General features: G+C 40.3%; 1 protein-coding gene across 1 annotated transcript in view; it reads right to left on the bottom strand.

The window, feature by feature from the left end:
• LOC126484447 (uncharacterized) overlaps positions 1-24,663 on the bottom strand; it is a 729,699-nt gene that overhangs the window by 414,986 nt on the left and 290,050 nt on the right. The window contains exon 2 of the mRNA XM_050107967.1: positions 21,196-21,273. The gene's annotated coding sequence lies outside the window, so the exon portion shown is untranslated. The remainder of the gene's footprint in view (positions 1-21,195; positions 21,274-24,663) is intronic.

The raw sequence follows: 24,663 nt of genomic DNA on the forward strand, positions 1-24,663 counted from the left end.
ACTGATAGGGATAGTTAGCAAATGAAAGATATTAATAGAGAACGAACAATGTATTTACCTTGATATCATCATATATATATATATATAGCAGTTCATGACAAATTACAAACCTCCGCCATCTCTCTCCCCACATCCACCACTGCTGGCGGCTCACCTCCAACTGCGCAACGCTACGTGCTGTTCACAGCCAGCTGCCTAACACTACAATGGCAGACAACAATGCAAACTAGCCACAGACTGCACACAGGTGGCGTTACCAATAAAAAAACCTAAACAGCCTACTTACATAGCCCCCATGCTCCCCACAAAAAATTTTACAAATTGGATTGGCCAGTGGCCAATACAGATTTGAAAAAAATTTTTCATAATTACAATAACAATGAAATCAAATGCACACACTTATTGATACAATGTTGGTCAAAAGCTCAAATTTTCTCACAGTCCATAAAGACAGTCCTGATCGTTCATTACGGTAAAATAGTAGTGTTTTTCTCAAAGTCTGAGCAGTAGAAGAAAATGCACACGGAAGTAGTGGATTTCCATGCAGTCTTGAAGAAGTAGTGTTGTCCTTCCAACGGAAAGACAGTGCTGACTCTTGACATGCATACAGGTAATGGGCCACAACAGAGCAAACCCACAGCAGAGTCAGTCGAAATTTTGAAGAGTATTGGTAGGTAGGTCATCACAGAGCAGACCCACTGTAGTCCTGGTGGAGATTACGGTATTGGTGGGCCACCAGAGGTGCAGACCCACTGCAGTCCTTGTAGAAATAATGGCGTTGGTGGGTCATCATAGATGCAGACCCACTGTAGTCCTGGTAGAGATTACGGTATTGGTGGGCCACCAGAGGTGCAGACCCACTGCAGTCCTTGTAGAAATAATGGCGTTGGTGGGTCATCATAGATGCAGACCCACTGTAGTCCTGGTAGAGATGGCCAGCAGCCATCTGTTGCGATTGTGCAGGTGCACATTCACCATCGAAGAGCCTTGCGGAGAATATAGCAAGTCCATAAACCACCACTTGTGCACTCACAAAGTTTTTGGAATTGTCCTTAGAACCAGCAATGCTGTTATCCAGTCCCTTGCTGAATTAGTAACACACGTGCAAACACTAACAGTCCCTACTTCTCACATATTGTCCATATACTATGACCAACAGAAACGTGTGCAGTGAAATGTAACTTAATTTGAAGAACTGGTGTCTGTACAATTATAAATTTACAACATGAAAATACAATTACAAAGGTACAAAATACATCATTAAAGAACATAACAATACAGATAACATTTGTAGTAACACAGGCTTTACAAAAGAATAGAAATAAACATATACATCAGTGGAATTATGACATGAGTACATACATAAAGGATCACAATAACTTTTGAAACATCAACTTCACACATGAGCATTAAACAGAACAGAATTAATAATGTCTAACATCTTTACAAAGTAAATAACATATTATTAATGCCAATTATATTCGAGGATAACAGTATTCCTCATCATAGTGAATGTAACTTAGTATTAGAAGAGAAAAAAGTTCTATGAAACAGTACACAGAGACAGGAAGAAAACAAATACACAAGGGTACACAAACATATAGTGGGATAACACAAAAAGAAAGGACAGGGTTTGTTGTACTGCAGTATTTTGCATTATTTCTCGGAGATCTCCCTTCATTCGTCATTATTCCCAAAAAGTCCTATCTATACCTGCTTTCTGTATTCTATTCATATTTCTTTCAAAATAAATATGGCTCATTGTACAATACTCATTTAGGCCCAAATCGTTTTCATGTAACTTTCAAAGCATTCTTCCCCTATTCTCCATAGTTCGTTTCTTATATAGTCTACCCCCTCTTAAGCTAACTTAAATCTACTGAGCTCAGATATTAAACTAAGGGACGAGGCAATGCAGCAGCACATAAAACAATTAATATAAACAGCAATAAAAAAAAAGGAAAATCGCAAAGCACACTACAGTAAATCTAAATTACCAAGCAATTCAACATTACAACTAATATGAGCCAATGTGCAGCAACAATAAAAATAAATGAGTAGTAAAACTGGCTTAGCAGAGTAACACAAAGTCAAATTCAGTAACACTATGCCTGGCAAACAGCAGTAACTTATACCTAAACATGACATAGCTCAAGCAGAAAAAATAGTACACTAAAGATAACAATGCAGATAAGGGAAATGTATATTCACATCTTAATATCTATGTAATTAAAGTGGTGCACCACAACAACTTATTGTAAAAGAAATATTACCATGTACTTGAAAAGAAAATTATGTGTTACTGTTATTAGTTCCTTCTTATTGTTCTTTCCTTTCCAAGTGCTCCTTTTTTAAAGAATGTGGATCATAAAATAATTATTTAATAGATCTGTTGACAGAAAGTGTTCACATTAGTAAATGCATTTCATTTCATAAAAGCAATGCTGCAACACAGCTGGAAACCAGATGTCAAATGAAATAAGCAATTACGCAAACCAAAGCATAAAAACATCATTCAATAGCTATGTGGCATTTCCTAAGTCAGTAGCTCTCAATTCTCGTAGAAAGACACTTGTCATTATCAGGTTTGCAGATGTAAGAATATTTCCGAGGATAATGGCCTCCCCTTTTTTTTGTTCTACCTGTGCCGCTGAAAAGGGCTCGCAATAATGGCTTTTTCTCCAGGCGTCTGACACAGCTGGGTGCCCGCGACGCATTACGTGCAGGTGGTCACTTAACTTTCGTACGGAAATATTTACGACAGCAGTTTCCGCTACAGTGACAGTCGCACATAAAAATATTTCACAGGTCAAGAATTAGCGTTGTAAATCTGTAGAAAGAAAATTCTATAAATATAAGTGTCCAAAAAAATTTTCAGTGGCATTGTGATACATTCACACATGATTCACACATGTACACACATTTCATAATTCTAAAGTATGATTCTTGGTTTCCAACATCCTTTTCCATAAGTCAGAGTCCCTAATCACTATTCATTACTCCTTACCTTATTACACATATACGTATCCATCGACACTCGTCAATATTTCGTCATTATAAATATGAAGCATAATCAAATAACTCATATAGCCTCAGCCTATTAATCATAAACATACCTCAGCAGCATAATACACATCGTCGTCGTAAAAATAACATCACAACACCTCAGTCAAATCTCAAAATCGTCGTAGCTTCCTCCAATAATTAAAAAAATTCTCTGCTCATTTCAATAGTGTCATCTACCTCAAACGTACTTTAAAATCATGCTCCCTTACCAAATATATCATTCAAAGCTCTCATAGTATCACAATGGTTCCGAAAAATGTGAGCATTTCTCAAAGTAGAGACAAAATACAATTTCGTAAGTGTGAAGTTATCCAACTGTGTAATTACGTAAACATCTGTCACTGATATAGTAAAAAAATGTTTATCTCTCAGTTAAATGATCAGATAGCTTTGTAATTTGTGTGTTAGAGAAATATGGTACCGATGTGTAAAGTTGTATAAGCAAATACCATATTAGCTAGGGTTCCTTGTGGTTGCCACACACATGGTACACAAAGTAGGCGTGTACCCCCCTGAGGATTAATGTAATTATACCCTCAGGTGTTACAGATTACAGCAATGGAATGAAATGTATCACGGAAAACTTTCTTTGTAATTCAAAAATCTTTAAAAATAAATGTTTTAAGTACAACATTAATCACTGAAATGCGTGTCCTGCAGCGCTAAATGTGCATCTTGTTGTAAGATAATCTCTGTGGAAGTGTCGTAGTTATCGTCCTCCAAAAGCTAAGTTCTGCAGAAGCCAATGCACTTACCTCACGATAAACAAAAGTGAAATGCTTTGCGTATAGATATCTTAGTTATTACGCTTATTGCCATGATGAAGAAAGTACTGTGCTGTAACGTATTGTTGTGCTACGGAAAAGGCAGTCTCATGTAGCTATACCACAAAAGTTACTACTAAAACATATTTTACTTTGCAGAAGAATTCAAAAAAACTGTGCAGATATAAAGCAGATACAGCACAAAAGCAACAATGTAAATTGTGTCACACATTAGTAGCGTCGTGAGAAAACCGTGTAGCTGTCAATTAAACTAACCACTGTGTCACCTGGTATCTCTCAGAAAGCACCTTGAATCCATAATGTATTTGCAAGTAAACCAAAATGTTGCATTAAAATCTCATTAGCAGTACCAGTATATGTTTTAAGTATGTGAGCCTTATGGTCGTTACGTAATCGTGCCACTAACACGCAAGAATGTACACACACAATAATGCTGTGTCGTCAGTTCACTATAACAATGCATTCGTAATTTCTGTTTAAATAAGTTCTCTTGGTTCTTGACTGGATATTTAACTTCAAACATTGTTGCATGTTAACAGTTTCTTAAGTCTGACAAAGCATACTAGAAATGTGAAGTGAAAAGTTTTATACCAAAGACTAAGTTAAAAAGCAGATTATCTCTCAATAAATGGTTTTACATGTGAAATGTGGTGTAAACCTTTACTCTCCATAGTACTCACAGTTTGGCTGGAATACAATTATCATGCAGTATACGTCGGTAAAGAATACTGGAATTTTTCTCAAGGTTAGCGTCTATGTTATTTTTCCCTGAGCCAGCGGCCGCACGCGGCTGCCTGCGGTGCGAGTCATTGTCTGTCCCTTTGTTGGCGCGCGTCGTTATTGGGATTTGGAGACCTAACTTCTACAAATTCACGTTGTCGAAAGTGCCCTGCTCTGTTTGAATCCCGCCAGTTCTTATGCAATTCAGGTCTGTCGTTACGATCACATCGTCTGTCGTCATGTCGGTAGTTCCTGTAGTTTCTTTCTTGTCGGTTAAGTGGTGGAGAATTTCTCCCTGAATCGTAACTGTGCGCTGAACTGTTGCGTCTGAAGTTATTCTGTCTCCCTTGATAATAATAGTTCTGGTTGTCATATTGTCTATTTCTATGATTGTCTCTGTCATATTCATTACTACCGGAATGCGATCTTTCTCTGTAACTATTATTACTCTGCCAGTGGTTGTCATATGGGTGGTGTCTGTTTTGTTCACGATTTGCGTTGTAAGAATAGCCTTGTCGTGTCCACTTATTATTTCTTTCATCGCGGAATTGCGACGGATATGACCTGTAATTGTTATGTTCCTGTTTCCGCTTTCCGCGATTGTCAGTGTCAGTTTCTAATTCTTGTAAGAGTCCCTGAAATGCTTCAATGTCGTCTTTGCAACGTCCTGCCAAAATAATATGTCGTAAATGTTCAGGCATTTTGATTAAGCAAATGCGGATGAGTTCTGAGGGGTTGTATGGGTTTGAAAGATACTGATTCTTATGCAACATGTCTTCAAAATATTTCATAAGACTGGAAAATTCAGATTGTTCGAAACGTTTCATCATTATGATGCTATGTTTTACTCGTTCTTGTGTAGTTTGAGAGCAATATGCAGAGAGGAAGGCATGATAAAAATCTCCTTCACTGTGACAATCGTGAATGACCGATCGCATTCTTACAGCTGGTTCATTCTCTAAGTAGCCACACATAAATTCTAATCTGTGCTCTAATGACCAGTTGGGAGGAAAACAATGAGAGAATTGATGGAGCCATGCTTGTGGATGAATGTCGTTGCCAGAATTCTTAAATGTTTTGAATTTACGTGTAGTAATGAACAGCTTATAGTCAAAGTCATCATGTCGGCGAGTCGCATATCGGTCATTGTTACGTCGTTTCGGCGGTTCCATTTCAAAATTCGGTGCACCTTGCCAATTTCTTTCATAACTTCCGAAATGCCCTGTGTTATTATTTTGTGGCTGTTCCGTATTTCTGTGTCCCTCTTCCCGTATTGGGGCGCGAGTATCCTCTGAAATACGTAATTCTTGTATTACCTGTGTCAGCTGATCTTGTACTTCTCGGATTTCTCTTTTGTACTGTGTATTGATTTGATTTTGATTCTGTTTGAATTTTCTAATTTGTTCATACTCTTCTGTGTCAGTGAAGGCTACAGGTCTTGTGTCATTCAGATCATCATCTACCTTTGTAGATAAGTTAGTGACCTTATCCGAAAGTTCGGCTACTTTCTCCGATAGTGAACACATTTCCTCAGCGTGTTTTTCTGAACCAAGTTTCAGAGTGTCCATTTGTGTTGAAATCGTATCTACTGTGTCCTTTAAGTTTTCTTGAGTTTTTGCAAGTTGCATAACCGAATCGGTAGATGCAACTGAGTCAATTTTAGCTTGCAAGGTGTTGTGATTTTCATGAACAATGGTTTGCAGTTCTTTTATGGCTGCTTCGTGATTCTGTAATACATTTTCATGCCGCGAAAAAATGGGTTGAAAATGCTCACAAATTTGTGTTTTTATGTCATTACAGACTTTTTGACATTTCGATTCAATGTTATGTAACTCACTAGTTAAATCTTCACGTGTTTGTTCAAGTGTGGTGTCTAACTTTTGAAGATTTTGTCCCATTGCGTCTAACTGTTGCTGTGTTTGTCTCTGGTGTTGTTCCATTGTGTCTAACTTTTGAAGATTTTGTTCCACTGTGTCTAACTTTTGCTGTGTTTGTCTCTGATTTTGTTCCATTGTGTCTAACTTTTCAAGCTTTTGTCCCATTTGTTGCATTAATTGTAATAACAATGCACTGGTGTCTGAAACATGTTCCTCAGTGCTTTTCGGCAGTGAATTTGCACCGGCAACATTCACATTTTGACAAGCGGAAAATGTGTCTTGACTCATTTGGGAAAACGGTGAGAACCCAAAACCTGAGTCTGTAGTATTTGCAATATTTTGTTCTGTCATTCCCGATTCCTGAGGCGAGCTGTTGCCGACCAATCGATCGATAACGCTTCCCTGTTCACTACCTGTTTCACTGTCTACACCATTGTTTGCCGCCCGCTCCATTTCCCTATGCGCAATTACCAAATTACTACTTTGAACATTAGTTAATTCATTACCCAGTGGTGCTGGCAAGCTACGCTCGTCGTCACTATCATTTCTCAATTTACTTTGGAGCCTAGTGTTACGTTTTTCACACGCCATAATTGTCACAATATTTCACACGATAACACAGAAAAGCACAATTTGAAGTGCAAAAATAGGAGAACACATTAACATAGCACTGAAAATAATATCTAGTTAATTGCAAGCGTAGCTGCGAAATACTTGGTGCAAATCTATATGCATGCCACAACTGTTTTACTGTACAACAATGAAAGGCTACAACTACAAAGGGGATTCTCTCTACAATTACGCGCTAGCAATAAACTAAAGCTACACTAAATACACAAACTACAAGAAAAAATCAGAAGATTCCAGTGAGGTATCCTGGCAGGGTCGCCATATGCAACGTCCCCTTTCAACAATTATACATGACTGTGCTTAAACTGACACACAATATTTTGTTAGCGCAACGCAATCTGACTTTCAAAATTCCCTACAAAAGAATGGCCCTGACTAACATTAAACTATACCTTTCACAAATCACTTACCTCACAAAAATCTTCGCTGCTCAAGCTACTGCAATACAGCGAGCGCCACTACTGCCAGCTAAATAAAAGATTCAAACTATGGAAGGCACTAACTACTGATAGGGATAGTTAGCAAATGAAAGATATTAATAGAGAACGAACAATGTATTTACCTTGATATCATCATATATAAATATAGCAGTTCATGACAAATTACAAACCTCCGCCATCTCTCTCCCCACATCCACCACTGCTGGCGGCTCACCTCCAACTGCGCAACGCTACGTGCTGTACACAGCCAGCTGCCTAACACTACAATGGCAGACAACAATGCAAACTAGCCACAGACTCCACACAGGTGACGTTACCAATAAAAAAACCTAAACAGCCTACTTACAACACATACATGCCCGAGGCAGGATTCGAACCTGCTACGGTAGCGGTCGCTCGGTTCCAGACTGTAGCGCCTAGAACCGCACAGCCACTCCGGCCGGCGATTTTGTTGCACAGTGTAATTACAGAATATGAATTATCCTTGCATGTACTAAATATAGCACTGAATTTATCTTGAGGTTTACTGTCTATTCTCCCATTCACACGCAACTGAGGATTTCGGCATTTCGGTCCGGATACGAAGTTTACTGTTAAGTAAACACAGTATTTATGAATATAGACGGTAAACTTAATTAATTATTGGCACTAAATAGAATACTATTTTGTGAATAATGGTAACAGTGACAACAGGCGATAACAGAGTGGTGTCAACGATAATGTTTTAATATCAGACACGATCGATTGTAAACGAATGCGCCAGGGTGAGGCGAGTCCAGTTGTTACTCCCCAGCATTGCAGAGAGGTGGGACATTTGTTACAGACTTCGTTAACACTTCCGGGCTGAGGGGCCGTGGCTAACATGGTTACAGACGGTTTACAGTGCTGGATAGAGACATATTTAACTGTGAAACTGAAGCCGTAATGTGTGTATCCGAATAGCATTTCTTCACACACTGTACCTGCAACTTTTCACAGGCAGTAAAATGTAAACATGTTTGTGTGGGCGGGCTACATACCATATGTAGCAGGTGACGCAATTTTCTGCACAATATATTTACCTTTCGCACAAGTAAAAGGCTGAGTAAGTGTTTAAGTGCTAGATTCAAATGACATTTAATTTATGCAGGTAATCAGATCCTTTCAGTAAAACGGAATGCAACTTGTCTCTAAAATTTGACAATTTTCCTTTCTTCTCCATGCACTCCTTTTACGTTCATCTTTGTGCCCCCGGCGAAACGTCTGTGGAAACAGTTTCCTGTTAATAGCAATTGAATAATTTAATCCACAACACTACATAATCAGCTTTAAATGATGAAAAGAAAAATTAGTCTATTTAGTGCATAATTAAATGAAAATGCATAGCCGGCAGCGGTGGTCTAGCGGTTCTAGGCGCTCTGTCCGGAACCGCGCGACTGCTATGGTCGCAGGTTCGAATCCTGCCTCGGGCATGGATGTGTGTGATGTCCTTAGGTTGGTTAGGTTTAAGTAGTTCTAAGTTCTAGGGGACTGATGACCACAGATGTTAAGTCCCATAGTGCTCAGAGCCATTTGAACCATTTTTTGAAAATGCATGACGCTCATTTTATGTTTGCTGTACGTCCTGAGATGTCTTCACGGACCCCTGAGGATACGTGTACCCCCAGAGAGTATGCCTTCCCTTGTTGTGTATCGCTGCTTTAGCTCAACCAATAAAAGTACAGTAGACTGATTTCACTCAGAAGAATGAATGGATAGTTTTCAACTAAAACAGTAAAGGGTCTTTTCAGTAGAAAAATCGAATATGTTGTTCAGTTGACAGAAAAAGTACAGACTGGTTTCACTTGAAAAGAAAGAATGTGTAATTCAGTCAATGTACAAAACTACAAGGCACTGCATTGATTGTTTACATTCGGTTTCTCCAACAGTCTGGTTTCACACGAAAGAAAACCGACTGATTCTTAAAACTACAGCCAACTGATTTGATTGTTTCTGTCGCTTGTTCCCATAGACTGAATATGTCAACCGATACGAAAAACTGCAACCGAATAAGTTAACTGTTTCCCAACAACTGACTCAATCGATTGTTAGCATTCGATTGTTCCCATCACTATCTCTACGCCTGACGGCCGTCTTTACTTCACGCAGTCCCTCGAAGCAGCTTTCCTGCATATTTTTACGACATTATTGTTAAATAATAATCTGGTGTGGCAAAATGGCCTCCTGCAAGTCTTTCAATTGGACACCGCTTCCGCAGCGTGTTTATATCGAACCTACCCCAGTTATCCAACGAAAGAAACGTGACCTGTAGTTTAACGTGGAATAAGAACCACGTGTTGTTCCCGAGGAACCTTCACTTCATTGAGAGGTGAATGCTGGGTTTGAAGGCGACCTGAAAAATTAGTAGTGCGGCCGAGATTCGATCCTGCAACCTTTCCATTTCCAGGCACGCGCTTTACCGCCAGACCAGCAGGCCCAGCGAAAGCATAGCTCGTACTATCCCCACGTAACGTGCGGTGTTTCCTGGAAAGGAGACTTTTCGTTACGTGTATATGGGAAGGGCGCTTTCTGTTTCTGCAAAGTGGTATTTCCTGCGGCTACAGTTCTCTTGCGGTACTGTTTCATCTAACTGGAAACGCAACGTGTTCGCAATTATAAACTTTTGCCAGCAGTTTTTAAGGCGCAATGTGCGGTGCCGGTTAATTAAAGGCGCCAGTGTCCAGACGAGGACATTTTTCAGGGACAGTCAGTGCGGGCTTTAAACACGGCCTCGTAAAAGCCACGTGTCCGCCGTGCTGCGAGGCAATATAGCCCAGTCGCGACCGTCCCCGGGGCACGTATTGCAATAAAAACGAAATATCGGCGAAAAGTCTGTCCGGGAATATTTGCCGAAATTCATGGTCCTCCAGAGCTATTCTGTACCGGTTAGGTACACACACAGCTCGAAAATTTAAATTATAAAAAGTGTTTTCTAGCGATTTTGGAATAACGCCCTTGATTTGAGTGCGGTACATGCTCATAAATGTAAACCTATCTCTTGCTTTGTAGTACTTTATGATCTTCGAACAAAAACAGCTGAATCGCATATCGTTTCAACCGATTATTAACTCTGTAAGCGTATTAGAAATACTGGAAACCCGCAATTTTTAAAAAGTGTTGTTATATTCCCACTGTTAGATAGTTTAAATATTTATATAATCAATATTTGCAATAAACTGATGAAGTTGCCACAATTATCAACCTCAACGCAGCTCGAACAATAACGCTGGAACCTACTACTGCATACAGAACTCAGACTGGATTCTACTCTTTGTTCCCAGGACACTGTTGCAATGAACCTGCATAACTGATTCTATTGTTTTTCCGTTAAAATAAGGAAATTTTTACCAAGAAGCCGTCACGTTCTGCTAAACGATTTCATTTTTCTCTGTTTCTATTGTCCACAACAATTACATTTAACATGCAGCAGCCACTAAAACAGTCCTGCTTTCTTTGTAGTTGATTTCTGAAAGTCCTTTACTTACATTTATGAACTTGCATTTCTCCACGTTGAACAATCATGGTCGTATTATCGAGAAACCATCTTTTTAATCAAATTAGGATCTACGCTAATGATGATTTGTGTGCGTGTGAAATCTTATGGGACTTAACTGCTAAGGTCATCAGTCCCTAAGCTTACACACTACTTAAACTAAATTATCCTAAGAACAAACACACACACCCATGCCCGAGGGAGGACTCGAACTTCCGCTGGGTTCAGCTGCACAGGCTATGACAGCAGCGCCTCAGACCGCTCGGCTAATCCCGCGCGGCGAAGAAGTCTTCTGAAGATTACAATGAGATGAAATTCCATTGTACAAAACGTCACTACTTGATTTTTGTGACCAGCCAAAATTTTATTGCGAGCCGAGCTAAGTAAATGTTCTGAATCAAGGTGAGAGAATAGTCTTCGTACGGAAGATAAGTCTTATGGGGACAAGTGCAGTACTAAGTTTGGTTTTCATTAAATAAACTTCTTAATCCCCATAGAAAAAAATCGTGATGCGAAACATTCGAAAATAGAAGATCCTCGTTAAGACGCAATTGCCTGATATAATTTCTGTTTCCAACAATACTGAACTGTGAGATTTTCATAATTTGCAGGAAACTTATTAAAACACAAAAGCATTACATATAAAAGGCAAACATTTTTGTTCGGATTAAGTAGAAATCGCCAGCTTTGATCTGCCATTTAACAGACAGTCGAGCGATGCGTTCGTCCACCATGGATTACAGTAATCAGGCTGCTGAAGCCCTTTTCTGACAACGGAAGGTAGGAATTTCAATTTTAATTACGTCTCAGACGGATCACCTTCATCTGTTTCAATTGGTCCAGACAATTACAGGCAAGGAATTAACAGTTCTCTGACAATGCTAAAAAGAAAAGTAAGATGACGGATAATTATTCTAAGGATTTGTTGAACTCTAAGATGTTAATATTACACCACTCTCATTTGTTATGATAAATGATATCGACGAAGTGTCATTCAGATCGGTGCACATGCTTCCTCCTAATCCTTCTCAAGCAGATTTCTCTTAAGAAAGAAACCATAACGTCGCAGGTGCACTGGACGTGCTGACCACGTCACCGCCTTTCTTCTGTATATTAGCAGAGAAATACATTTTCACATACTATACATTTTCGTTTTCGTTTGTGACATAAAAATAGTTCTTTCGAGCGGACTAAAATTTTCGAGAAGATTCCTCTGTACATCAGGCTGGTAACGGAACTGGTGACCCCTTGAAAAATATTCTCAATTGGCTCTCACTCTATGCCACAACTAGCGCACGTGACATGTTCAGAAATCCCTCACTCTCTAAGCTCGCCTGGTAGTTTGCTGAGAAGAACCGAGGCTCTATAATCCGGGTATTAAACAGCACGTTCCGCTCCTTTGAGTAGATTAGAGGATGACCAGTGTATAAATAGGGTTACTCAAAAGTTTCAGAAGACGACAACACGAAAACTGCAAGTCATGCGAAAGAATGATACGTATCAGTAGAGAGAGCATGTCCCCAAGTTTCTGTTCGCAACACTCGCGGTGGCATAATCGCACAACGGATCAGGCGTGTCAGAACATGTAGATTGAGGCAAGCCATACACCGATGACCCAAAACATTCTGACCACCTGTTCCATAGGGTGTTGGTCAACTTTTCAAACACAGCACTGCAGTGATTGTGCTTGGCATGGATTCTGTGTGTCCATGATAGGTTTCCAGGCGCATGTGGTGAAATGGAAAGAAGACAAGGATATCTGGTCAGATGAGTACAGGGTAATATCAACAGGAGTAGAAAACCGTATAAAAGGTGTAGGAAGGTAGAGCAGAGAATGTGTTACTGTGAACAGTTTAGTGATAGGGTTGTTCTTATCAGAATCGTCAGCAAACCAAACCGACAACGATAGCTCAGGTATACATGCCGACGTTGCAAGTTGAAGATGGAGAGAGAGAGAGAGAGAGAGAGAGAGAGAGAGAGAGAGAGAGAGAGAGAGAGAGAGAGAGATATTGGAAGGGTAATACATTATGTAAAGGGATATGAAAATCTAATAGTCATGGGAAACTGGAATGCAGATGTAGGGGAAGGAAGAAGAAGAAGAAGAAGAAGAAGAAGAAGAAGAAGAAGAAAAGGTTACAGGTAGACATGGGCCTGGACAAGGAATGAGAGAGGAGAAAGACTAATTGAGTTCTGTAACAAGTTTCAGCTAGTAATAGCGAATACTCAGCTCAAGAATCACAAGAGGAGGAGGTATACTTGGAAAAGGCCGGGTGATACGGGAAGATTTCAGTTAGATTACATCATGGCCGGACAGAGATTCCAAAATTAGATACTGTAGTGCAGACTTGTTTTTGTGATTGTGTTTCCAAATTACTGTTACGTCAGTGAAAATTTGCGAATAGTGACCAAGAAAGCCAAGACAGCCACGGTAATGGAAACACCTCAGCGCATCACAACGGGATTGCCACGCCAGAAGAACAAAGATAACCACAGCATTTATGTAAAAAAAAAAAATATGGAAATGAGCGTTTTGCGTCATTGGCCGGAAGGCCCTTACAGGGTAGGTCCGGCCGCCTTGGTGCAGGTCTCCTTACATTCGACGCCACATTGGGCGACATGCGCGCCGGATAGGGATGAAATGATGATGAAGACAACACAACACCCAGTCACTGAGCGGAGAAAATTCCCGACCCAGACGGGAATCAAACGCTGGACCGTAGGACGGCAATCCGTCACGCTCACCACTCAGCTATCGGGGCGGACAGCATTTATGTAAAGACTATGTAACATCAGTATGACCTTGCTGTAAAATTGTTTTTGTAATGCCATTTAGCCTGAAGATAAAGTATTCCGTCGAAACACGTCGCTAAATAAATAAGTAATACAATAGTTAACAAAGTTTGTGACTGTTAGCGGTAATTTAAAAACCTTTTCATATTTCTTGAGACGGTCACGGTTAAAAAATAGTCAAAATGGCTTCAAATATTAAGTTCTTGTCAGCGACTTCAATGAACTGAACTCTTGTATTTTCGTTTTCTGTGCCACGAGCTATGCACAAATTGAGCACCTGTTATGTGAGTTAAAATCTGGAGGGATGCTCTATCCAATGATTTGTACCTTTGTCTGTGTATCTTGTAGATATAGCATATTCATCTCCTGATAACCTGGTGATGCTTATGAATAACTTTGGATATAGGTGATCAAGTCATATTAATGTGACCACTGCCTATATTCGACGTCAATGTGCAACAAGTATTCACAGACAGCAGGTGGCAGTACTAGCAGTGCAGGGTATATGAAGCGTGTCTTGGGGGACGTTGAAAACGGTGCAGTCGTTGTCGTATTGCGGAAACGGGGCGATTTATCTGACGTCCGAAAGGGGAAGGGCCAAGGTGAAAGCATTTTAGAAACTATCAAGTTTGTAAACTGCTCGCATGCTGCCGCTGTTGAAGTATACCCTTCAAGGCAAAATGGCGCTATCCAAAACTGGGGCCGAGGCAGTTGTAGTGCAGCACGGCCACGGATGACAGGGTTGAACGACGGCTGCGGAGATGTGTACGGGGAGTAGTCGAGCAACTGTTGGGCTTCTCACCGGCCAAATGAACAAAGGGACTACTAACAGTTGCTCGGCTGGTCGCTTTGGCCGAACGGTTTTAGGCGCCACTTCAGTCCGGAAACACGCGGGTGCTACGGTCGCACGTTGGAATCCCGCATCGGCCATGGATGTGTGTGATGTCCTTAGGTTAGTTAGGTTTAAGTAGTTCTAAGTTCTAGGGGACTGATGTCCTCAGATGTTAAGTCCCATAGTGCTTGGAGCCATTTGAATTTTTGACAGTGGCTCCTCACGGACAGTTCGATCGTTTCTGCGTATGGGGCTCAACAGCACGCACCTGGTAGATGAATCACTGCTGACTACTGTTCATCGGCGATGAAGGTTGGATTTGCAAGCCAGTACCGCAACTAGGCGTCAACTGAGTGGCGACAGGTGGTCTTTTCGGATGAATCACGTTTTATGCTCAACTGGACAGATGAATCACGTTTTATGCTCCATTTTACAGATGGCCTTTGCCGTGTATGGCCCTGCAGTAATCTTCGGAAGCGTACAGGCTGGAGGAGGGCGTGTTATGGTCTGGGGAATGTTTTCGTGGCAGTCCCAGAGTGATCTCGTCATTCTGGAAGCCACGATGGATCAACACAAGTTTGCCTTTCTCGGCGTGTTGACATCTAGCAGCAAATTGATGCAACATGGCACACAGCTCACAATGTACGTGCGTGGTTCGAAGAGCACCAGGATGACATTACCGTACTGCCCTGGCTGCCAAACTACGCGGATTTTAACGCAATCGAGAATCTGTGGCACCACAGTGATCGGGTTGTTCGAGCCGTAGACCCTCAGTCGAGAAACCCAGCGCATCTGGCTACGGCACTGCAGTTGACATGGCTCCACATCCCTTTCAGTACCTTCGAGACCCTCACTGAGTCTCTTCCTGGACGTCTCGAAGCGGTCTGCTCAGCAAATCGACGGAATCCTGCTTTTTTGTCAAGTGCAATGTTTTCTGATGGGGCCACATTCCATGCCTCTGGATATGACAAGCACAAGGTTCGCATTTGGGGGTCACAGGCTCCACACAGTATAAGGGAAAAGGTCCGAGATAGCCCGAAAGTGAGTGTTTGGTGTGCATTCATGTGCGAGTTTGCTAAGAACACTAACACAGGAACGACATACCTAGTAATGTTGGAGATGTTTGTTTTTCTCGGCGATGAATACCTGCAACCAAACATTTTGCTCCAACAAGAGGGTGCTGCACCTTCCTAGTCGTTAGATGTTCGGATATCTCTGATTCGAATATCTTTTCTTTAGAAAGCAACAAACTACAATCTGCCTCGAAGAACATACTAATCACTCACAGCAACAAAAAACTCATAATACGGTAAAACCCGAGGAGGTATGATTATCACTGCTTGATCTACTTGAACTTAAGAGAGCTGAGGTCCATAGAGCCTGATCGGCTCCTGCCATTAGTTTATCGCTCTGAGTACGGAGAAACTATGTTCACGTAAACTAACGCTCCTAAATTTCCCGAAAGATGAAAATATACGTGAATAGGGCGGGCGAGCATGTCAACCAAGGAACTTGTCCTAACATATACCATAATACAAATCAGTCGACGCCCTAAGTTTTTTTTTTCTTTTTTTTAAGGAACTGGTAGTAAGTTTACTTTCACAACAAGCTGTTCTTTCAATTACAGCTCGCAAGGAAATGGTTACATTTCTCACGGTTTCAAAATGGTTCAAATGGCTCTGAGCACTATGGGAACTTAGAACTACTTAAACCTAACTAACCTAAGGACATCACACACATCCATGCCCGAGGCAGGATTCGAACTTGCGACCGTAGTGGTCGCGCGGTTCCAGACTGAAGCGCCTAGAACCGCTCGGCCACACCGGCCGGAATCACGGTTTCCACGCTTGAAACTGCCTGGTGTACGGCCTTGAATTGTGTCGCTGTTGCAACACGACTCACTTTTGTCACTGCTTCCAGTTGCTTGCGAAGCGAGCGTTGAAAGCGATCGTAACAATTAAATAGTCGAAGAAAAAAATAACTTACTTTTTATTCATAACATATCTTCCAAATTACTGTCGACCAAACACAAATATAAATAATGTTTTTAATACGTAAACGTTAGTCTTATTCACTGTAACTACTACAAAACTGTGAAATATTGAGCCAATGTTGCGAACATGTATTGTTTGTGCACAGTCGATAGAGAATTATGGCCGGCATTTGAGATCCCTACATGCCGCAGACGTACGGTTTTAAATAAAATGAACCGGAGTTAGGAAACAATCCAGCATAATATCGGTATATTTTGGGAAGTGCCATGCGTATTTAATCATATTTTGAAACCGAGGAGGGGGAAACTGCACCAGCGACTCCAATTTGAAACTGTTGTCACGCTGGTAGATTGGAAACTGCGATGATCCCTTCGCGAGAATTTTGTCTCGTAATATTCTCTAAAATGTCTTCCATTCATGAGAAATTCCTCTGTCTACCGGTTGAAGCATATTTATTCGTCGTACCACGTAGATCTGAAGCAGTTTTAGTTCTTTGTCAGGGAGATTTCGAAATGCAGCTGCCATTGAATCAGAATTATGACTTTATCAAGAATCTAGAAGGAAAAGGTACCTGTTCGCGCGAAACAGAAAAACAGCGTGACACATGATAAATATAATGTATTTATTTCTCATTTTTCCAGATGACTTCAGTTGGCGTCTTTTGTACATCCCCCTAGCAAGCAACACAACATTCACAGGACTTGCCATCACCTACAAGGCGAGATTGAATGTGTAGAATGTTTTTTGAAACTCGAATAGGATTAGAAAGATGTATTCCAAATACTTACTAGAAATTAAAAGAAAGAGCTTCAAAAAACAAATGTTAAGTTTGTACTTTTACAAAACGTCTGAGGTCCCTCTTCAATGAAGGCCGTGACAACGAGATGGCAAAACTCTCGCCATAATAGCTACTAACGAGACCCAGGAATATCCATCTCTTAGCCGCAAGCACCAAGCAAGAAATGCACCTTTTCGTTACTTTTTATGTAACTTCCAGTTCATGACGGCAATTGAAATTTAGCTCGTGGATGTTAACTGACGTTAACTAAGAGCCGTGGAAAAATCATAGCAGGTTTAGACATGAAAAACCTGACAAGCCCCAGCGAAACTTGGTAGACTATTGAAAAAACTGTGTAAATGTCTGTTAATAATAAAGTCAGCATTATGCTTTTCTCACTTGTTTGACATTTTCTGCCCATGTCCCGGCCTAATCCATTACACCATATGAACACTGGCGTAGGTATGTTAAATATTTAGCCTCTTACTTTTGTACGGAAAATATGGAGAAGGAAGGAGTTGCTGCATTTGGCAGAAACTGTTTTAATTTCAAGAATTTTCATACTGATAAATTTTGCTTAGAGGAGCACTTAGAAGCCTGACCAACAAAAGTAGTAAATCAAATAATAGTAAGTATATACAGAGCACCTTCAGGAAATACGTCTTCATAAAAAGTCTAGAAGCACTGTTGTCCCATCTCACAGTAAAGAACAAGGAAACAGTGGTTGCTGGCAATTTTAATGTGGATTTATTGAAAAGCTGTCAGTAAATAATTATTGCAATCATTAAGTGTCATCCAGTTTAATTCCTACCATGAACTTTGCAACTAGGGTATGTAAATGGTCTGTGACTGCTAGTCATAATATCTTTGTAGTCAAATATAGGGAAAAAAGTCGTATCACAAAATCAATAGCAAATGGGCTATCTGGTCACGACACGCAGCATATAATGTTAAATGCTAAAATTATTCAGGGTATAAAACCTCTTAATTCTGAGTACAGGAGGGCAATAAATCGGTCAAAAATTGAGAATTTTAGGAGAGTGCTCATATATACGAAGTTGATAGATGTTTACAATACTTCTAAGTCAAACGGAAAATTAGAAGTATTCGATATTGAAATTACTTCCTCATTTGAAAACTGTTTTCCCCTAACGGTTACTCAAATCGAACATAAGCCTAAAAATCAAACATGGATTTCACAAGGAATATAGGACAAAAATGAACTTGTATCTACTATCTAGGAACAGCTCTGATGTTGGCATTACAGTTCATTACAAAGAATACTGCAAAATATTGCAATAACTATTCCAGAACTCTAAGCAGCTTTGTTATGACACAAAGATAGTTACACCATGCAACAAAATAAAAACTATATGGAATACAGTGAAGACACAGACAGGTAGGTCCAGAAGGGAAGAGGAACAGACAGGTCCAAAAATAAAGTAGATATTGGTAACACGTGCATGTTGTGTCGCAAACCTCTTAAACAAGAACTGTGTTTCTGTTACTCACAGCTTACGGCTATCAGGTTTAATAACCAGTGCAGTAGAATATCTGAGGCCAGTGTCTACAAATAATTTCAGTAAAATGGAAATGACATTCACTTCTCCCAAAGAAGTAGCATCCTTCATAAAATCCTTAAAATCAAAGTATTCTAGTGGTTACAATAACATATAAATGATGGTAATCAAAGAGTGTTTGAGAGAGTTGAATTTGATCAGTCTCTGAACATTTCCAGACTTTCCAAAAGATGCTAAAGTTAAGCCTCTTTGCAAGAAGAGTGTTATAGAGATACCGTCAAACTATCGACCAATTTCACTTTATCAGGCTTATTCGAAAATATTTGGAAACTTATTGTTCAAGCGTCTTCTTAAGCATCTGACTGCAAATGATATATTGTCCAAGTCACAGTTTGGGTTCCTTAAGGGTTCCATTATAGAGAAGGGTATTTACATACACAGTGGGAATTTACTTAATTCATTAGACAACAAATTAGAGACTACTGACAATTCTGTGACTTGGCTGAAGCCTTTGAATGTGTCAACCCCAGAATTCTTTTAAGTAAATTGGAGTATTTTGACGTCACTGGCGGTGCTACAAAATGGTTCACGTCTTACCTAAGTTACAGGAAACAAAGAATGTCGTTGCGAAATCAGTCTTCATCTGTTTGGGAGTTAATTACATGTGGTGTTCCTCAAGGTTCCATCATGGGTCTGTTGTTTCTTCCTGTGTACATTAATGACCTCTCGTCTATTGCACTGCCAAATGTTAAGTTCGATTTTTCTTCAGATGATACAAACATATCCATACATAGCAAGTCATGTACAGATTTAGAAAAGGCTCCTAATCAAATTTTCACTGGTATTAACAAACCGTTTAAAGATAATTCACTGCCATTATACTTTGAGGAGAATCACTGTATGCAGTTCAGAGCCTGCGAGAGATTTACTTCAACCATGTGTGTAACTTAAGTAAACATGCAGACAGAAGAGGTTGACTGTGTTAAATTTCTGTGATTGCAACTCGATAATAAGTTCAGTTGGGAAGGGGACACCACAGAATTGCTGAAGCACCCAAATAATTTGCTATAAAGGCTTGCATACTTTGCTTACTTTCATTCTGTCATGTCATATGGGACCATATTCTGGGTTAACCTGTCAAACTGAGAAAAAGTTTTTTATAGTGCAAAAGAAAGTAATATGGCTAATTTTTAGAGTAAATTCAATAACAACTTGTACAAATCTGTTCGAGGAACTGAGAATTTTAACTCTTGCTTCTAAGTTTATTTATTCCTTAATGAAATTTGATGCAAGTAATATGTCTCTGTTTGCAGTCAATAGAAGAATACATAGTATGAATCAAGGAATAAGAACAATATACATAAAAATCTAAAACCACTTACTTTGGCCCAAAAAGAGGTCCAACATTAAGGAACACACATTTGCAATAAATTGCCAGCAACCATTACAAACATTTTGGTAGGCAGCTCCTTCTACTCTATACATGAATATTGTATTAGTTACTTCTAGACCACCTTAAGTAAAAATGTCTGTTACAATTCAGATTTGATATCACTTGGTCGCAACTGTCGAGGTTAGATATTTTATGTATGATAAATTTAGTAAAAGCGCATAAATATGTTTCATTGTGACGATGTAGTAATGTATTGACATATCTTTTCAACCTCCAGACAAATGATCAGGGAAATGAATATTATATTCAAAAATTCTATGTTTTTTATATTATACTTTATGACATGTTCCACACCCACGAGCATCTCATTTTTTAGTCTACGGAACGAAAACTGAATCTAATCTAATCGTACATGTAGAATCACTTCTTTACGTCTTTCTTGCATTCACAGCGCCAGATTTGCACCTGGTGTCCGCAATTGGAACTATTTTTTCTCCTCCGTAAATTGGTTCCGCAATACGGCATTAGAATCTCTAACACGTTTCTCTGCCATATGATAATTACAACTTAAATTGGGCCTCTGTGAATAGCTGCACAAGTGTGAACGTAAGATTGTCGGCCATATTTCTGACGATATCTGTTTCAGTTTGCTAGCTGCTGCGCAGAGAACACTATCGTGATAAAGGAAAAGCTGCTCAGTTATTTATCAGCATTGCCATCGGGATGGAGCTGACTAACCCGTTGAAGGACAGAGCCACCGGCCGGCTGCAGGCTCGCTGGCCGCAACGGCAGCTAATAATAATAATGCGTGCGGCACGGCGCAACGCAGCGCAGAGGCGCGGCTTTGACTCGCACTCACCTGATTAGGTTCGGCTCGCTGCCCTGGCCTGGATGGCGACCCATGGAGCTGGCGGCAGAGGTCAGCTGTCCAGCGAAACTGCAACACCAACAGACCACGACTGTAAAGTTTCCTCCCGCTCTTGCCCGTATTTCAGGCGTTATTATCAGCTGCAGATTTAATCAAAGGCACTCGGAAATTATTTAGTTGAGACTGAAGAACTCATGTACAGACAGGTAAACAAGGAGACATTAAAAGCTGTTCCAATCTCAAATCACTGTCAAAAATTTAATACACTTTAATATTGGTCATTGCAATTTGTAAGATAACAGGTTGTGCATAGTTTATATTCAAAAATTCGGGTGAACGGCACTTGTAGCGTGATTCAGATGGCCCTACCTGTGAGTTTTATGCAACCCGCAACGCATTCAAAAACCGCACACAAGATCTTCATATTCTCTCTCTTGGTATTTGCAAACTATTAGCCCCACAGAAAAAATGAGCAGGGCATTTTTGTAGGAAATTTCATGCAATTAAATTTTGTACTGGGCTACGATTCGGCTGAAGGTATGGTTTTCGAATTATTCAAGAAAAACCCGTTTCAAAGTCACTTTTGTGTGTTTTTCTAGAATAATTTGAAAACTGCAACGTCTAGCAAAAACGTATCCCAGTATAAATTTAGTTACATTCAATTTCCTACAAAAGGGTCCTGTTCATTTTTTCTGTACCACTAATAATTTGTGCAAGGGAGCGAGGCAATATGAAAAACTTGGCTGTGGCATTTGAAGGTGTTGCAGACTGCATTGAAGCTCACAGCTAGGCACAACTGAATCACATTGTGCAGTACTGTTTATTAGACAAAATGTGAACCGTAACAAGTTACAGTGCGTATTCATATTACCCACTTAATTGGCTATATATTTCACTCTAGTCAGTGCTGTCCTATAAATTTTCCAATGAAAACCACTAAAGCTCAAATGAAACAACGTATAGGTCATTTACTGTTTATTATTCTCCACAAGCATTGTTAATCTTAAATGTTTGAACCACTTAAAATTCTAAATCACCTTTCCTAATAACTCCTCATAGTCATCCTATCATTTCCACTGAATTTTAACTTCCTTCCTCCTATTTCATTTCCAAACCTACGACATTTATTTCACTTTTGATATTCACTATCATTCAGCATAACTTCGTTCCTTCTTTACTACAATGCCCAATGAATGTACGTCAGTCAGAGAATTTGGTCCCCAGTATAATGTCTCTTTGTATTAATTACCTATTTGGTGTTAGTGTATATTTTTATAAACTGATCCAATAAAGACCTTAAAGCTAAGAGCGCATATTGTATCTGGGAAGCCACTACCGTTCAATTGTTTTCTGAATTTTCTCGCACCGACAAAGAGAAGATACGGATGTGAAATTTTTTTGTTACATTACGAGAAAAGGGACGTATACTTGCTGCAATAATGAGCTACCTGTAGGAAGTTTTCGCATGATCTCAAGAGGCCTTTGAGATGTACGAGCTTCTGTCCACGAATCAACACGGATTTAGAAGGCTTCGCTCACGCGAAACTCAGCTTCCCCTTTTCTCACATGATATCCGGAGATCCGTTCCATTTTTTTATTGGGAGAAGAATAAAGGAGAGATTGTAAAACTGGGTGAGAGCTAGAGATAATGAGTGGTAGGGAGTCTATGACACTGACAAGGGGGAAGAGAGGCTTAGTAAGAGTGAGAAGTGGGAAAGAAGGAAAGAGATATTAGTAGTAAGGGAAAGAAGGAAAAAGGAAAGAAGGAATGAGATAGTAGCATTATGTAAGACGGAGACAGTGACAGTGAAAGGAGATTGTAGTAGTAGTAGTACTAGTAGTAGTAGAAGGACACAACGAAGGAGGCTGTGGCTGTGACAAAGGAGACAGTGATAGTCCAGGAATAAATTTAAATTCCCGTGCCACGAGACCATGACACGCCGCTCGAAGAGCCAAATTAAATGGTGCAGGTCGCTGATCAAATGCAGTATCGTGCACTAATTAGTTTTCTGCATTTAAAAGAGGTTATAGAGCAACAGCCCATGCTGAACTAGTGTAAGCGTACAGCAACAATGCACAACAATACGACGCAGTGCCTGGTGGCACGGACGCTTCCATTGTGGTGAAACAAGACTGAATGTCGAAGAACGAAGAGACTCGCAGTTTCCCTGCGAAGAATAGGGAATCACACAAGAACTGGAGGACTTATCACAATAGAAGCGATAGTCGAAAAAGCGAAAACAGTGATGGGTTATTTTTTGTCATTTTGAACGCGACGGAGTTCATCGCCCACTGGGCTACACGATTGCTCACGCCCGTTCAAAAACCATCAGAACCGAGGCTGAAGTGGAAATGTTGCAACTGTGTGAGGTCAGTCCAGGTGACTTCTTGTAGCCGCCTAATCTCCGTGGACAAGTACTGCTATGACTCACAGACAAAGGAGCAAGCAGGGCAGCGGAAAAAAGGGGATTCGCCAATGCCAAAAACGATGAGGTCCCATTCGTCGTCGGGCAAAGTGACGCTGAGTGTTCCTGGATCTGCCATGATGTGCTGATGAAGATCATGCTCGGAGGGCGCAAACTAGAGTCCTGCATGACCGAGTAAGCGAGCACAAAATACGAGGTGGGGCGAGCACACCCTAACTGGATAGGCTACCCGCACTAGTTCTTGTGACCGAGCATAGAAGCTGTGACCGAATACGTAGCACATAACTTCAAACACATTACACGTGTTATTATCCGTGTGACACTGCAGCCAGTACGGGCTTCTTATTTGTGGTGTGTCTCTCTCTGTAATCATGCAGCGCGAGGAAGCCAGTGTAGTAAGACGTAAGATTGAAACCAATGTTTACACATTAAAGAAACGGGAAGGTCTAAGAAGCCAAGTATGGAGTACATTTCTGTTTGTTGTAGATGAAAACATTGCGTCTACTGGGTACGTATCGTGCATAAACTGCTCCACTTTATTGTTTTTCCAGTCGGGAACCACTCATTTAAAGAAACACAGTTGCAAGAAACCTCACAAAGATCGTTTCTTTGGCCGTCCTTCCGTTATCTTAATATGCTTGAAATAAGTGAAAAGCAGGAAATTCTTAACAATGTGCGACAAATGTGTGCTACGTACGCAGGTACAACATTCAATCATTAACATAATCGTTTTTGCATAGTTGGTTCAAATGGCTCTGAGCACTATGGGACTTAACATCTTAGGTCATCAGTCCCCTAGACTTAGAACTACTTAAACCTAAGGACATCACACACACCCATGCCCGAGGCAGGATTCGAACCTGCGACCGTAGCGGTCACGCGGTTCCAGACTGAAGCGCCTTTAACCGCGTGGCCAAACCGGCCGGCTTTGCATAGTTAGTGGAATGTGTATTATAGAGAAACGGGAATGTTGTGACTCGTATAATATTTCATTAACGTAAAACATCTCGTTTTTATGGGAACGGGGGTCGGG

Source organism: Schistocerca serialis, chromosome 6 (assembly GCF_023864345.2).
Source record: "Schistocerca serialis cubense isolate TAMUIC-IGC-003099 chromosome 6, iqSchSeri2.2, whole genome shotgun sequence".
Classification (NCBI taxonomy): Eukaryota; Metazoa; Arthropoda; class Insecta; order Orthoptera; family Acrididae; genus Schistocerca; species Schistocerca serialis.